General features: G+C 39.7%; 1 protein-coding gene across 1 annotated transcript in view; it reads left to right on the top strand.

Annotated features, from left to right (window-relative positions):
- Positions 1 to 4,554: 4,554 nt before the first annotated feature.
- The window catches only part of LOC126940440 (torsin-1A-interacting protein 2), a 39,003-nt gene continuing 26,024 nt past the window's right edge, over positions 4,555 to 17,533 (top strand). Inside the window, exon 1 of the mRNA XM_050766350.1 lies at positions 4,555 to 4,649. The gene's annotated coding sequence lies outside the window, so the exon portion shown is untranslated. The remainder of the gene's footprint in view (positions 4,650 to 17,533) is intronic.

Here is a 17,533-nt window from a genome sequence, read left to right on the forward strand (position 1 = left end):
TTTTAAGTTGTGATCCATTATTTTTACTTTTATTCTGGATATGACGTGATACTCTACATTTGATTTAAAATGCTTTCTGGACTTTCTGGAATAAGCATGGTAAAAGCTATTTGTTTCACCTCCATATACCATGTTTATAGATGTGGCTAATCTGCAAATACCTAACCAAATTTAGACACACTCACAGAAGGTCGATTAAGTTCGTGTAAAGTCTGAATAATTATTGAAAAAAAGCTCAAATCACCTTCAAATATACAACTTCTTGGGGATTTGCTATGATTGGAGTGAACAGATTTTAAAAATTGTAATTTGGATACCAGTTACAATGAGTGATTCTGAAAAGTTTGAAGGTGTTTGTTTATTCTTCCAAGTAATCACCTTAAAATGCTTCTGAGCAACTCATTTGTTGCTCAGACTTGGCACAAATTTCAACTACTTAGGTCGTAATGTGTACTACGTTTTTAGTTTTTATTTTATTTTATTTTGAGACGGAGTTTGCTCTGTCACCCAGGCTGGAGTGCAGTGGCACGATCTTGGCTCACTGCAAGCTTCGCCTCCAGGGTTCACGCCTTTCTCCTGCCTCAGCCTCCCCAGCAGCTGGGACTACAGGTGCCAGCCGCCACGTCCGGCTAGTTTTTTGTATTTTTAGTAGTGACGGGGTTTCACCGTGTTAGCCAGGATGGTCTGGATCTCTTGACCTCGTGATTCGCCCGCCTCGGCCTCCCAAAGTGCTGGGATTACAGGCATAAGCCACTGCGCCTGGCAGTGTACTATGTTTTTACTAATATTGTCCATAAATGTGGCCACAGGCACGAGGAATTAGAGTTTTAGAGTGAGATAGGGTTTGGCCTGGTAGGAGCTTAGTTTACTGTAGCTTTATATACAATATAGCTTTTAAAAACTGCAGGAAAGTAACAAAAGAGACCTCTTTATCCCTGTCTCTTTCTTTTTCTTCTTTCTTCTTGTCTTTTAAGGAAAAATGAAAAGGGTACTCTCCCTTGTCAGCCTGGATTAGATGGTATATTTCGGAAATTTGCTAGATTTTTCCAACAAAATACTGATAAGTATTGATATGGTAATACATGGCTTTTATGTATGTTTTAAGTAGGGCTTTCCCTTTAAGGTGGCTATTACATGACTCATTAGTAACACAATAGTGTAAGTTCCTTGATAGATTTAATTATTAAATATAAATTTTACGGTAATATATTGAGTTCATGTTATGAACATTAAAGTCTCCTTGAAACATTTTACCAAGACAGATGACTATATAGAAACTGGGATACTAGCTTATAAAACTTGGATACAGGCTTGTAAAACTTAGGGTTGAGGGACAAGTTAAAAAAGAGAAGAGATTCTACATACTGAACAATCAGAGAAGATGAGAGGTTCTACATATTATTGAATAATCAGAATATGCATATTTTGTAATTAAAACTGCTTGTAAAGGCTTAGGAATGGCCTTTCAACTAAATTAATGAGACACTGTAAAATTAGAGGCATAGTAACTTTAATGGTAATATACATACATACATATATATATATGCATAGGATTTTCCCTCTCTTGTCTAGGTTGTAAGCATACAGAAACCTACCTCTACTGTGACTGCCTCCTTCACCTAGAAACCTTGCAGATACCACACTGACTAACTCTGAGGCAAAACTAAACTGTTATAAAACTAGATACTCTGCTGTAGCTATTATCCAGACTATAAGAGTTGCTCAAAAGAGGTGACATTACAGTGACAGTAGACTCATAGCCAATATTATAAGGGATGCGCTGGGCCACTAAAAAAGGAGGCCTCAGCTCTGGATGTTAAAGTTACTTTGGGAATTTGAGAAATCTGGAGGAATTCAGCGACTCATAAAAGAAGACCAGTAAGAAAAGAAATGATTAGGCCGGGCGCGGTGGCTCAAGCCTGTAATCCCAGCGCTTTGGGAGGCCGAGACGGGCAGATCACGAGGTCAAGAGATCAAGACCATCCTGGCTAACACGGTGAAACCCCCGTCTCTGCTACAAAAATACGAAAAAACTAGCCGGGCGAGGTGGCGGGCACCTGTAGTCCCAGCTACTCAGGAGGCTGAGGCAGGAGAATGGCGTAAACCCGGGAGGCGGAGCTTGCAGTGAGCCGAGATCCGGCCACTGCACTCTAGCCTGGGGGACAGAGCGAGACTCCGTCTCAAAAAAATAAAAAAGAAAGAAAGAAAGAAAAGAAATGGTTAAAACAATACACTAAATAATTCATTTACTTACCAAACATGTATTTTGTGCCAGCAATGAGGAAGATTGCTTTACCTTTAGGGAATTTGCCATTTATTGGGAAAGAGAAACACGAAAAATTACAATTCAGATTAAATGACTGGCATTAATTCACACACTTAACTATTAGGGCTAGGTCTAGAAATCCTGTGCTCTTGAGACTGGGTTCCTAAATCAGTTATTTTGTTTCATTTTTAATTTATTTATTTAGAGACGGAGTCTGGCTCTTTCGCCTAGGCCGGTTCCCGCCACCCCGGGTTCAAGTGATCTCATGCCTCAGCCTCCCGAGTAGCTGGGATTACAGGTGTCTGCCACCGCACCCAGCTAATTTTTGTATTTTTAGTAGAGACAGAGTTTTGCCATGTTGTCAAGGCTGGTCTTGAACTCCTGACCTCAGGTGATCCACCCGCCTTGGCCTCCCAAAGTCCTGGGATTACAGGCATGAGCCACCACGCCTGGTCAAAATAAATTATTTTAAATGAAACATTTGAGAACAAATTTTGTACAGGAACTTTTTGCTTAGGGTAAGCAGAAATTCATTTATTTAAAGAGAAATCATCTATCTGTTGTGACTTAGTAGTAGAAATGAAGTGGGCAACACTTAATTTTAATAAGGAAAATATGATTAAAATATTAAACAGGAGGAAGTTAATTAAAGATATAGTAGCTGGCTCCATTTATTCCCCAGTCTTACAAATGATAGAAAAAATATTTTAATGACTTAATACAAATGAAAATAGCTGGAAATGTTATACTGAAATTAAACACAATGAATGGATGGAATATAGTATTCTACTTTTTGTTGAATTAGGAATTGCAGTTAATTATTAAACACCATCCAAGAGAGTTACCATATCCTGTCACTTCTGCCAAAAGAGGATGGTTGAGAAGTGAAGGCACCAAAAAATCACATTAAATGAGGAATTATTAATTCAATAAATACCTGAGCTACTATGTAGTAGTCAGTCCCTGTTCTCTATGATGGGGATACAGCATGAACAAAATTGATTTTAAAAAAAATGTTTCCTGCCTACTTGGAGATTATATTCTATGGGAGGAGTCAGGCAAAAATCAAAATAAGTAAAATAGTGTGTTGGTCAGGACTGTTATGGATAAAACTGAGGAAAGGGGAAGGGAGTTTTACATGAGTAGATTTCTTCTTGAAATTGGTTTAGATTTGTCTTGAATTGGTATAGGTCAAGAACAGGAATTTTAGACTTACTCGATTTTGCCCCCAACAAATTGTATGTTCTTGGGTAAATTGCTCGCCATCTCTTAATTTTCACATTTATAAAATTAATAGATCAAAACAATAGCTATTTTTTTGTCACTACTGTCATTTAGCAGACATACTGCATATGTCATCTAATTTACTCATAACCATCTTATGAGGTAAGTAACGTTGTCCCCATTTGACACACGAGCAAACTGAGGTTTAGATTAGGCAATTCGTTTGAGTACATGCTCCTCTTAATGGCACAGAGGGTGTGTTCCAGGACTTGGTGCTTGCCATTATCATTTGGTACTGCTTCTCACTGTGTTGGTCCTATGAGTTTCTTCAGTCTATGAATGTCAAGTCATATGGGTCAGGGTGGTCGACGTCTTACAGAGATGCCTGTAATCCTGTCAGATAGCATGAGAACTCGGGGACCTCCGCGGTTTGGTCGCGCATTTACCGCGCCTGTCGCTGGGTCAGACGACCTGGCAGTAGAGGGTGAAGGATAGAGAAGGCAGAAGGCAGGGCGCGGAGACTACTAGTCCCAGCATTCCACAGGCGCCTTCCGGCGGAAAGTGTTTGTCATATGGGCGGGGACCCTGGACGACATTCGGGCCGCAGCGGCCGCTGGGTGCAGCCGAGCGGTGTGGAGCGGAAAGACCACTCGAAGGGCTCTCCTGATACTAACAGTTCTACGATTTGAAACCCCGCCAGAATTTGTAAGTAAACAAAATGACTATGCAACTTTTCCATGTTTTAGTATTGGAATTAATGTCTTGAATTTTTCAAAAGGACTTCCAGAAACGGCCCCTCCCCACCCCCACCTCCCTACCGCACAAATGGTATTTTAATTTTTATTGTTTTTGAGACAGGTACTTGCCCTGTCACTCAGGCTAGAGTACAGTGGCGTGATTGTAGCTCACCACAGCCTCATACTTCTGGGCTCAAGCGATCCTCCCGCATCAGCCTCCCAAGTAGCTCGAACTACAGGCCCGCACCACCATGCCCCACTAATAACTTTATTTTTTATTTTTGTAGAGACAGGGTCTCACTGTATTGCCCAGGCGGGTCTCGAACTCCCGGCTTCAAGCGATCCTCCCGCCTCAGCCTCCCAAAGTGCTGGGATTACAGGCGTGAGCCACCACGCCTGGCCTCACTCAAACAGTAAACGAGGTAGGTTGGGGGTATATTTTTGTTTTAGGATAAAAAGAAACTGAATCTTATAAATATTAAATGGGGTAAGATGTGAGTAAATTTTGGGGTTTAGACTTTAATATGAGAAGCAGAATTATTTTAGGGTTCGAAATGTAAGTGGGAAATTTGCCTACTAGTGTAGGTGGCGATTACTCCATGCCCAGCATGCCTAGGATCTCGACATTCTTAATCTTAATCCTGAAAAGATAGTACTTAAAAAAAAAATGGTGCTAAAAAGGGCAAAGTTGAAGTTTCAGTAAGACCTCCTACCATTTTGCTTACATATTATATATGTACATTCTCCCAATTGTATTTAATACCTGATGAAAAAGTTTGTGCCTTTTCCTTCTTTTAACAAAGTTCATAGTACTCTCTACTTTATGAGTAATGCTTAATTATCAGACTTTATACTGTTACACAGATCCAGAAATGAGTTATATAGATTAAACATACTGGTTTTGTTTTACCTGTCTTTAGGTTGTAACACGTTTTATTTTGAATCTGTATGAGAGATCCTTTCTTTAAGCTGTGGCAGTTATCCATGTTTTTTGAGCTCTATTTTTTGAGCACAAGGTGAGTATATAAAGGGCCAGTGGAAACATTTAATAAAAAAAGGAACTTCGTGGTGGAGTAACTACAGATGTTCTTGGAAGCCTTTGTGTGGATTAGAACAGTTTGAAAAACTAACATTTGCTATGAAAATTGAGTGCCTGTCTTCAATAATGTTTATTATGCTGAATGTGCAGTCCACAACTTGATTACCTGTTTTTCTGCAGGTTTGTTACGCAACCTTTCGTGACTCATTTAAGAACTGTTTTATCTAGTTTCTTTCCTAATATAGAGGTAATGCTAGCTTGAGAGCTTCAATAATTCACAAGTAAATTAACTTCAGAATGTAGCTAATTATTTGAGGATTATTGGGTGTTTTAACAATGCATTGTATTTTGTATATAACTTATTTTTGCCTAAGAAGTCATTTCTGTGTTTCATTCATTTCCATGGAACACAGAAGTCAAAACTCTATTCCAGGAAAGTCCACACTTCTTTGAAATGCCACTTGAATTTCCTGAAGGAAAGTTTGCTTCAAGAAGCCTTGTCTGCTTTATCACTTCGAGGTTGTTCACTAAGTTAACTGCGAAGGCCCATAAACTTGGAGATCTGACAACCTCCCAAAAAATTTGAAGAATGAAGAATTGGCTGTTTTATTTACCGTTTAGAATTTTAATTGTGTTAAAATTTCTTTAATATTTCTACATCATATGAACTACTGGATTAAACTGTGTCCCACAAGAAGGAATTCGTAGGGCGATCATACATTATCATAAATTTTGCACAGAAATCAAACATTTGGGAATAAGGAAGGGTGTCCCAATGAGCATAGACTTTGGAGTCATAGCTGGGTTTGAATTCCTATTTTGTCACTGTGTGGGCTGTTTCCCTTTTTACTAGTATTTAAAGGAGCTGACACATGAATTTTTTTTTTTTTTTTTTTTGGTGCCATGACTCAGTTATGAACTGTGCACATAATTTTGGTAATCAAAATTTCTGGGAAGAAAATTCACCTATAATTCCACTACCTCAACAAATCAAATTGTTTGGTTTTTGGAGATTTTCCTTCAGCCCTTGACTATGAGTATATATCATGTAAATGTAATGACATTTTTGGAAAAAGTCAAATTTTAAAACATTAGTGTCTTCTGGGATTTTGTTTTAATTAAATGAAGCTGTTTGGTTTTGCCTGTAGTAGTTCAAATAATAACAATTTACAGTTTTTGAGGACTTCTTTTCTGCCCCTGTGGTTGTCAGTATTGCTCATTATCTCATTTAATCTTCACATTGCCTCTTTCATCTAAGTACTGTTATTCCATTTTATAATTAAGAAAACCAAGGAAAAAGTTAGCCAGGGGCTGGGCACAGTGGCTCATGCCTATAGTCCCAGCACTTTGGGAGGCCAAGGTGGATGGATCACTTGAGATCAGGAGTTTGAGACCAGCCTGGCCAACATGGTGAGACCCCATCTCTACTAAAAATACAAAGAAATTAGCTGGGCATGGTGGCGGGCACCTGTAATCCCAGCTTCTCGGGAGGCTCGAGGCAGGAGAATCGTTTGACCCTGGGAGGCGGAGGTTACTGTGAGCTGAGATCACGCCATTGCACTCCAGCCTGGGGGACAGAGTGAGACTCTGTCTCAAAAACAAAACAAAAAACAAAGAAAACCAAGGGCAGAGAGAGAAAGAGAAACACCAAGTCAGAAGCTGGAACAGTCATTCAGGCCTAGACAGTCTGACCTTAGAGGATAGTGCTATATTGGGTTTTATGTTTGGTAGATTTGCTTTATGGATGTTAGGTCATATTTGTAGATAGGAGTTGATCCTGGAGGCTGACTTACAACATTCTTTGTATGAAAGTTTTTTGTTTGTTTCTTTTTTGAAACAAGATCTCTCTCTCTTATCCAGGCTGGAGTGCAGTGGCACAATCACAGCTCACTGCATCCTTGACCTCCCAGTCTCAAGTAATCCTCCCACCTCAGCCTTCCAAGTAGCTGAGACTACAGGCACAGACCACCATACCTGACTAATTTTTGTATTTTTTGTATAGACAAGATCTTGATATGTTGTCTAGGCTGGTCTCTGAACCCTTGGGCTCAAGCAGTCTTCTCCTGCTTGAACTTCCTGGGATTATAGGCATGAGCCACCATACCTGACTACGGTATTTTTTAAAGTACTGTATATAACTACTTTTTCTTTTCTTTTCTTTTCTTTTCTTTTCTTTTCTTTTCTTTCCTTTCTCTTCTCTTCTCTTCTCTTCTCTTCTCTTCTCTTCTCTTCTCTTCTCTTCTCTTCTCTTCTCTTCTCTTCTTCTCTTCTCTTCTCTTCTCTTCTCTTCTCTTCTCTTCTCTTCTCTTCTCTTCTCTTCTCTTCTCTTCTCTTCTCTTCTCTTCTCTTCTCTTCTCTTTTCTTTTCTTTTCTTTTCTTTTCGAGACAAGGGCTTGCTCTGTTTCCCAGGCTGGAGTATACTGGCACTATCATGGCTTACTGCAAACTTGAACTCCTGAGCTCAAGTGATCCTCCCACCTCAGTCTCCCAAGTAACTGAGACGATAGGCACACACTGCCATACCCAGCTATGTTTTGTATTTTTGTAAAGATAGGGTCTCACTGTGTTGACCAGGCTGGTCTCAAACTCCTGGCCTGACATGATTCTCTCACCTTGGCTCCCAGAAGGCTGGGATTAAAGGCATGAGCCACTGCGCCTCCCGCCCCTACCCCCCTTTATAACTACTTTGATCACTAGATTTTTAACAAATGTTGTAGGAAAATAAAGAAGATAAGGGAAATGTTTAGTTCCTTAACAGATGAGGCCATTCACCTATAGTTTTATTAGTTGTAGTAAAAATATAATTTATATACAAGGCAAATTATTAGGTCTAAGTTTTCCTTTTTTTTTTTTTTTTGAGATGGAGTCTCGCTCTGTCACCCAGGCTGGAGTGCAGTGGCATGATCTCGGCTCACTGCAAGCTCTGCCTCCCAAGTTCATGCCATTCTCCTGCCTCAGCCTCCCGAGTAGCTGGGACTACAGGCACCTGCCACCATGCCCGGCTAATTTTTTTGTATTTTTAGTAGAGATGGGGTTTCACCGTATTAGCCAGGATGGTCTCGATCTCCTGACCTCGTGATATGCCCGTCTCGGCCTCCCAAAGTGCTGGGATTACAGGCGTGAGCCACTGCGCCCGGCAAGCTTTCCTTTTTTAAAATTAAAAATATAAGATTTATAATGAAGGAAAACTAACTTTAAAGCAATGCTCCTTAAACTTTATAGTGAACACCAGAGTCATCTGGCAAATCTGTTAAAACATAAACTCCTGCCAGAGGCTCTCAGAGATTCTGGTCTAGTGGGTCTAGGTTGGGGCCTGAATTTGTTCTTTTAGCAAGTTCCTAGGTAATGCTAATGATTCCTAGCTAATGAGTTGAATATAGTAAGGAAACAAACACACTTGTTGTCCATATTGTTGGCTTGATAGTTATACCCCAGTAGCACTGAGCATTCAGATCTTGGTTTGTAAAGGCACTAGGACTTTTTAGAGAAGTGGCTGATTTCAGTGCGGAGGCAGAGAAAATACAAGATGAGCCTGAAACATCCTGTGGTGCTTGAAAGTAAGGAAATGCTAGAAAAAGTTAGGGACCTTGTCAAAAGGAGCCAACTTGAAGGAGTTCCTGGTATCCAGGTTGGAGCAATTTGAGCAGTAAAATGAATAGTGATAGTATTGGACTTTAACCCATAAAATAAAATGAGTTCATACTGATATTGCTGAATAAATAAGTAGGGGAGAAGGGACAACTCTTTCTAACAGAAGAATTCCAGTTAGTAAACATTGAAGGAAAGAAGGAAATACAAAACCACCATTAGGGAAACAGTACCGTTAGTAGTTGCAGACAAAATCCAGTTAGAGGACAATCAGAATATTTACATAGTTTCAAAGTATCTCTCCCAGGATAATTATTAACTACAAAGAAAAAATAGTAATCTGACAGTGGAGATACTATGTTAAAAAAGTGATTAAGGTTAACATCACCAGTAATAAGACAAGGACATCATGAACCCAAAGATACGCCGTGAGAAGGACACAGTGGCATTTCTGTGGTGTTTGTTATTGCCAAAAATGCATAATCTTTTTATCTTTCCAATCATGATAAAATATAAAAATCTAAACTGAGGAACATTCTACAAAATAACTGGCCAGGCCAGGTGCCGAGGCTCACGACTGTAATCCGAGCACTTTGGGAAGCCAAGGCAAGAGGATCACTTGAGCCCAGCCTAGGCAACGTAGCAAGACCACATCTCTATTTTTAAAAATTAAAAACAAAAAACACTAAACCCAAAATAACTGACCAGTATTCTTCAAAAGTGTGAAGGTCACAAAGACAAGAAAGGGCCGCAAATGACAGGTAAACACTGAGGAACTGTCACAGACTGAAGACTAAGGAAAAATAACAACTAAAAGAAATGATGAAATTTGAACATAGCCTGTGGTTTAGTTAACTGAATTGTATCAATGTTGATTTCTTGTTTTTGATAACTATAATTATATAAGATGCTAGATGAAGGATATAACGGAACTCTGTGCTATTTTTGCAACTTTTCTGTAAGTCTAAAATTAGTTCAAAATAAAAAGTTTAATAAAAATATGTTGACTTGAAGTAGATACTAAAAGTGATTAGGGAAGTTGAACTAAACCTGGCAGCCAGTCGTGCCACCCACTGTCGGAAATCTTAGCAAACTCTTAGATCCTTCGTGCATAGCTTAATACCTCTGCGTGGTCAACTGAAACTAGAGAGACAAGTCAAAGGAGTTGGGAGGGAGTAGGAAGAAGGGTAAGTAGGAAAGGAAGACTTTCTGTACTCAGAATATCTACAGAATTTCAACTTCGCCAGGCATTCAGTTCCTGTGTAAAAAACAGTTGCCTAGGGAAGTAGAGTGCTTTTTGTTCCTAGGCTAGTACTTTTTCAAACTCCCTTTCAAAAATCTAAAATAAGTCACCAGTTAGTGAAAATACAGAGAAACGAACATTTGTGAAAATAATGCTGGGATGCTATGACAGTGGGTATGGTACAGAGGGGTGGGCAAGACTTAGAAATTTAGTTTTAGACAAACAATAAATAGCTAGCACAGGTTATAGAAATACCTAAGCTTGGCACCAGATCTGACTGTTGAAAGTTGTGTATTAGCCTTAAAGGTTTGGCTGCTGGTGTTTTGAAGTGAAATTGTAGACAGAATTTGGACTATGGACTTTTGGAGCATTAGAGCAACATAGATAGAAATGTACCAGTAAATTTCTAAACCAGTTGTTCTCCTTTATGGCCATCCCCCCTCAAAAAGTATGCTAGCAATGCATACACACCTGTTTTGCTTGTCAGTTCCTGGGGCAAGAGAGAGGAGAACATTCTGCAGCTATTTTCTAACCTTGGATCATATTTTTTATTTGGCTTATCTGTTCTAAAGAGGGAACAGTGTGTGTACTACATAGTACTGAAGATTGTGATCCATATGCCTTCTCTCAGTGATCTCAAGATTGCCAAATTCCAAGTAGTTTCTCACAAAACAAGTTGACTTTTTTCCAGGAGCATTTTATTTTCAACACAAAATTATTTTAGATTATATGAATTCAAAAAGAAGAATGATTCCTTTTCTCATACTCCTTAATCTCTCATTATCTAAATTCAGAGGTAGTTGTGAAATAGGAAACTCTTAAGATATCACTTTGTACTTTGGGAGGCCGAGATGGGCGGATCACGAGGTCAGGAGATCGAGACCATACTGGCTAACACGGTGAAACCCCGTCTCTACTAAAAAATACAAAAAACTAGCCGGGCGCGGTGGCGGGCGCCTGTAGTCCCAGCTACTCGGGAGGCTGAGGCAGGAGAATGGCGTGAACCCGGGAGGCGGAGCTTGCAGTGAGCTGAGATCCGGCCACTGCACTCCAGCCTGGGTGACAGAGCGAGACTCCGTCTCAAAAAAAAAAGATTTCACTTTGTGTATGAAACTTATTGGAGAAACTATCTCATACAAACAAAGTTATGATTATTGATTAGCCTTGACTGTAGTACCCCCTAGAAGAAAATATTTAAAATGGGAATTCAAGAGAGTTTAAAGCATTTTTACTTTTTCTATGTGCCTATCTTGATTTTATATATCATATGAGGAATTGGTTGAGGCTAAAGTCTAAGGGATAAATTGCCTGGAAAGGTCATTCCAATCCTGACTCAGTCTGAAACTTAATTATTATGCTACGACAAAAAAGAATAAGGGAATTTTTATCTATTGAAGGCGGATTTGAACTTACTAACATACATTCAGGAAATAGCAAAGAACAAGGTAGACTATTTAGAGAAGTTGATTAAAAAGTTGCCATGGTTGGTTGATGTAAATTTGAGTGGATTAAACAGAACTACATTTTCTGTTTCAGTGTGAAAGTACTGTTTTCTTTTCTAAATTTTCTTTTAATAAAGTTTCAGGAAGGATCTTAAACTTATTTTAGTTCACATACATAAAACCCCTGATTTGTATTTTGTTTTGTATAGCATTTGTGCAGCAGAGAAGCTCCTCAAATTTTGTTCTTTTGCCCACTGTTTTTAGTGAAGGAGGTTTGAAAATACAGGCATCCCAGCTTCTGCTGTGGGCCTCCCTAAATTTCCAGTGATCTCTACAGGGGATCTTTTTTTATCCCTCTAAGGGCCCTTAGCCTTCACCTAAATCAGTGGTTCCAGTCTGGATTCCCTAGACTTCTAGAAGTCCTGAATGATTGTTCTTTCTGTATCCATAGTACTTGGCATTGGGCCTAGCACATGGTGTGCTCCTCAAATAACAATTATGTTTAATAATCATAGACTAATGGTAGTCCTCAAGGTATTTTCAGCATTTCTAAAAACCTAATGATAGTCATATACTTACCTTAAATCAGCTGCTTAAGTCCTGCTTAAATCAGGACTTAAGCTAATGGAGTTGAGAAAGGAAGCCAGTTTTAGGATATCCAGATCTTTCTAACTCTGTTATAGGGATGTAACGTATTTTGTCTAATTTAAAATGTTGGGGCCGGGCGTGGTGGCTCAAGCCTGTAATCCTAGCACTTTGGGAGGCCGAGACGGGCGGATCACGAGGTCAGGAGATCAAGACCATCCTGGCTAGCATGGTGAAACCCCATCTCTACTAAAAAAATACAAAAAAAAACTAGCCGGGCGTGGTGGTGGGCGCCTGTAGTCCCAGCTACTCGGGAGGCTGAGGCAGGAGAATGGCGTAAACCCGGAAGGCGGAGCTTGCAGTGAGCTGAGATCCGGCCACCACACTCCAGCCCGGGCACAGAGCAAGAGTCCGTCTCAAAAAAAAAAAAAAAAAAAGTTGGAAGTTTTTAAACCAAGACTGGTAGCATTAGTTTTTTGTTTTATTAGAAATTCTGTTTGGCAGATCTACTTATCTGATTACTAAAAATTAGAAAACGAAATTATTACAAGACTGCAGATTGTTTGGACATCTTTCCAAAATGGGGGAAGAGGGGTGGGGTTGGAAAAAAGTTACCTTTGATAGCAAAATGGTTAGGAACCATAGTGCCTAATGGTCCTGAATCATTTCAGATTCCTCTGGGAGTTTAAAAGGATGTACCATCTTTTTGGGAAAAAATGCACCTATGTATTAAAGATTTCTTTCTTTCTTTTTTTTTTTTTGAGATGGAGTCTTGCTCTGTCGCCCAGGCTGGAGTGCAGTGGTGTGATCTCGGCTCACCACAAGCTCCACCTCCCGGGTTCACGCCGTTCTCCTGACTCAGCCTCCAGAATAACTGGGACTACAGGCACCCGCCACCAGAGCTGGCTAATTTTTTTGTATTTTTAGTAGAGGTAGGGTTTCACCGTATGTTAGCCAGGATGGCCTCCATCTCCTGATCTCGTGATCCACCCGCCTTGGCCTCCCAAAGTGCTGGGATTACAGGCATAAGCCACTGCGCCCAGCCGTAAAGATTTTTATATGTAATTCCAGAGGATTCAGGACTCCTGGAAGTTTATCCTGTAGTTTTTGGTGTGGAAGTGAAAAATTATGAGAGGTGATTTCTCCCACCACCAATATTTATTCATGGTGGAAGAGTATCCTTTGGATTTGTGAGCAGATTAAATGAGTTAATATGAATAAAGTGTTTAGAACAGAAAATAGCACTCCATAAGTGTTAGCTACTAAATGTTATTATCTAATAGACAGAGGGTTACTGTATACTGTTTATCCTGCCGAATAAAGTTTTCTGAGTTGTATATTGTTGGAGGAACTGTGCCTTTTTCTAATTTGTATAAAGGCGTCATGTGAAATAGCAACTTCCCTACACACAAATTCATGCCTTCAGAGAGTATGCTAAGATAAACCCTCTTTTGTACAATCATTAGGTAGGCTTCTTTTTACCTCATTTCTATGAAGAGATGGCTTAAAATTTTGTGAGGAAACCAAAGATCCGTATCCTTCTATTTCGCTCTTCTTTATCCCAATGTAAGTTGCCTGCTTTGCCTCTGAGCAGATTAACTGCTGCTGGTCTTCTTGTCCACAGTGTGGAAGTTTGGTTTTGCTTATTAACCTCTCTCTCTTTTTAAACATTATAAAATATTGAATAGAGATGCTGTAAGCTATTAGGATTTATGATACAGTGGGTATTCTTGTACTTTCACCCAGTTAAAGAAAACAAAATTACAATTATCTTTGAAATTCTTTGAATGCCCTTCATCTCCCACTCTTCCCTCTCCCATCAGAGGTAATAATTATCCTCGAGTTTGGACTTCTTTTTTGTTTTTAAAGCTTTATTGCAGCCGGGCGCGGTGGCTTACGCCTGTAATCCCAGCACTGTGGGAGGCTGAGGCGGGTGGATCACCTGAGGTCGGGAGTTCGAGACCAGCCTGACCAACATGGAGAAACCCTGTCTCTACTAAAAATACACAATTGGGCCAGGCATGGTGGCTCATGCCTATAATCCCAGCACTTTAGGAGTCTGAGGCGGGCAGATCACCTGAGGTTGGGAGTTCGAGACCAGCCTGACCAACACGGAGAAACCCCGTCTCTACTAAAAGTACAAAATTAGCCGGGCATGATGATGGATGCCTGTAATCCCAGCTACTCAGGAGGCTGAGGCAAGAGAATCGCTTGAATTCAGGAGGCAGAGGTTGCAGTGAGCGAAGATTGCGCCATTGCACTCCAGCCTGAGCAACAAGAGCAAAACTCCATATCAAAAAAAGAAAAAAGCTTTATTGCATATTTCTCCCTAAATGATACATTAATTTTATATCCTTTTGAAACTTTATGTAAGTGGAAAGTTTATATAAGAATGTGTGCATGTGTTTATTTTTTTGCTTGTGCTACTTACATTTTTTTTAAGCTCAACATTCTTGAGTTTCATCTATGATGACAGTATCGTATAGCAGTACCTCAATTTACTCATTCTCCTGTTTGTGGCCATTGTGGCTGTTATTTTGCTATTACACAGTGCTACCATGAATATTTTTATTCATGTTTTTAAATGTACAGGTACAATTTCTCTAGGGTATGTGCCTAAGAGTGGAATTGCTGAGTTATAGGAAATGCACATCTTCAGCTTTACTAGGTAATGCCAATTCCAAAAGTGATTGTACAGATTTGTAGTCCTGTCATTAGAATATAAGAATTCAAGTTACATTTTATTTTTGTCATTTATTCATTCCAGAAATATTTATAGGACACTATAGCAGTAAATAAAAAGGTAAAATGCCCTGCTCTCAGGGAGTTTATATTTTAGTGGAGAAAAATAGCCAAAATAAATACTGTAGCAAAATGGTACCTGTTTTATGTGAAAAAAAATAAAGCAAGCGTAGTACTTGTTATTGCATTACTGATAGAGCCATATGTGGGGGGATTTGAGGCTAAGGGGATGGGATATAACCAAGAAGTCCTGTGTTTCAGGTGGTGATTGACATGAACAGAGATGTAGGTGTGAGATTGATCCTGATGCTTTCAAGCAGATAATGGTAGTGAAGCTGTGAGTGTTGGGGTGGGGATGGGGGTTAGGAATCTTGCCAGGAGCATTTTCCCAGGCCCCTCTCTTCACTTCTACTCATCCAGTAGCTCTAAGGCTAAAGAATGAGTGAGGAAGCTGGTACTGGGTGGTATTATTCTGAGCATTTGGAGTTCTGGGACCCCCTATTGGCTCTTACCTACAGAGGTTTAAAGGACCAGGAGAGGAGGGAAGACTTGTCTGGAACATATGGAACAGTGGAGTTCTCTTGATACAGGAATACTTGGAATTCTAGTGCTTGTTTGATTACTGAAGTTGGAAAACTGAAGGTTAGTGAATGGATGGAATTATTCTGAGCACTTGGAGCTTTAGGGCTTTCTCTTGACTCCTAGTGGAGTCCTCTGGGAGGAGTGGTTTTTCCTATAGTATGTGGAACCCCCTTTGTCAAACTTGTTAGTTTTTGTAGTGTGGTAGATATGAAATAGTATCTTGCTGATACTACAGTGGTATCTTATTGGATTTACTTGATTTCACTCTAAAAATCCAAAATCTGATCAATTAAATGTCAGACTTTTTATATTTTATCGTATGTGTTTATTGGGCTCCACCAGTGTGGGAGTTTTATTTGTCATCTCTCTGTACCATGACTAGAGACCCAAAATTTAATTTAGTAGCCGAAGCTTTTACTCTGGTAGCTCTTGTCAACAGACCCTCACAGAAATCTATTATGCCCTGTGCTATCATCACCAAGTATGTAGTCATTGAGTTGGAAATCCAACCTTTTGTCTGCTCTGCCTGAGGAACTGAATTAGTAGCCTTCACCCGTACATTGCTACCTAACCTCAGAAAACACATCAATATATCTACATTGACTCTATTTCACCCGTTCTGGGGCTCCCATCAAAATATGGGCCCCATGTTGTTAGAGCACTATCAGAGGCTCTTCATTTGCCTTTTAAATTTACCATTTTAAAATCTGAGAATCACAGCTATTACTTCTGTAAGGAAAGTGCTTTGGCTTACCACAACTAAGGCTGTAATTCCTTCTGTTTTTCAGGCCAAATGTTTATATTTTAACTCATGCGCTCCCCAGTGTATCTTACTACTCTCACAGGATCAAGTCTCAGAATTTACAAAAAGAACATTGGAGAAAGGCATGGTATATATAGTACCCTGATAATCTGTGACACTCTCTAGGTGGCCTTCTAGTTGCTCCATACATCGTACTGTCCTACCTTATTTACATGCTACATTCGGTGTCATGAAGGAGTGCAAAGATGATGATAACATCTGCAAATTCCAACTGATTTACTCTATGCATTTTCCAAGAATAGCTCAGGACTATTGCTCAAGGCTATGCCTTACTTGCCTTCTCAGACTGACACGGTGTATAAACCAATAAAACTAGATGGTGAGCAGCTGGGCATGGTGGCTCACTCCTGTAGTCCCAGCACTTTGGGAGGCCAAGGTGGGCAGATCACCTGAGGTTGGAAATTCGAGACCAGCCTGACCAACATGGAGAAACCCTGTCTCTACTAAAAATACAAAATTAGCCGGGTGTGGTGGCGCATGCCTGTAATTCCGGCTACTCGGGAGGCTGAAGCAGGAGAATCGCTTGAACCCAGGAGGTGGAGGTTGCAGTGAGCCAAGATTTTGCCATTGCACTCCAACCTGGGCAACAAGAATGAAACTCTGTCTCAAAAAGAAAAAAAAAAAAACCTAACAACAACAACAACAAAAAACCAACTAGATGGTGAGCAATGAGACCTGTCCCTCTTGATTTTTGACTTTTTTTTTTTTAAGCCTTCAAAAGGATTTCATCCAACTGCCTATGGTTAGCTTTTAAGAATATTATCTAAAAACTGTGTACACTTTTTTCTTTTTTTTTTTGGATGGATTGAAACCTATTATCGAAAGGCTGTCATTGTTAATGTTATCCCATACATTATGGAGATACCATAAGTGGCACCTGTTTCACAGAAGAGATGTATAAGTAAGAGATTGCTAAGTTTTACCAGGTTAGATATGATTATACAGACCTTATTATTCCCAAGGTACACATGGAGTAAAGAAGAAATACAGTCCTAAAAAATTAAGCTAGTCCTAGTATAAATGATCCAGAATTCTTCCTGGTGCCAACATATCAGTTGGTTTGAACCCATGTTAAATAGTCATGGGAAAACCCATGAGACATTTCTTATCTGCCTTAACTAACCTGAATAATTTCCAAATGCATGTTTCTAATAATAATGTGAACAACTGCAAAACCTGTGAGTCGTCTGAAGTTTTATCATTTACAGGTATGTGACGCATTCCCAGACTCTCCAGCCAACTGAGCATCAGCTCCTTCACGG

Source organism: Macaca thibetana, chromosome 1 (assembly GCF_024542745.1).
Source record: "Macaca thibetana thibetana isolate TM-01 chromosome 1, ASM2454274v1, whole genome shotgun sequence".
NCBI lineage: Eukaryota > Metazoa > Chordata > Mammalia > Primates > Cercopithecidae > Macaca > Macaca thibetana.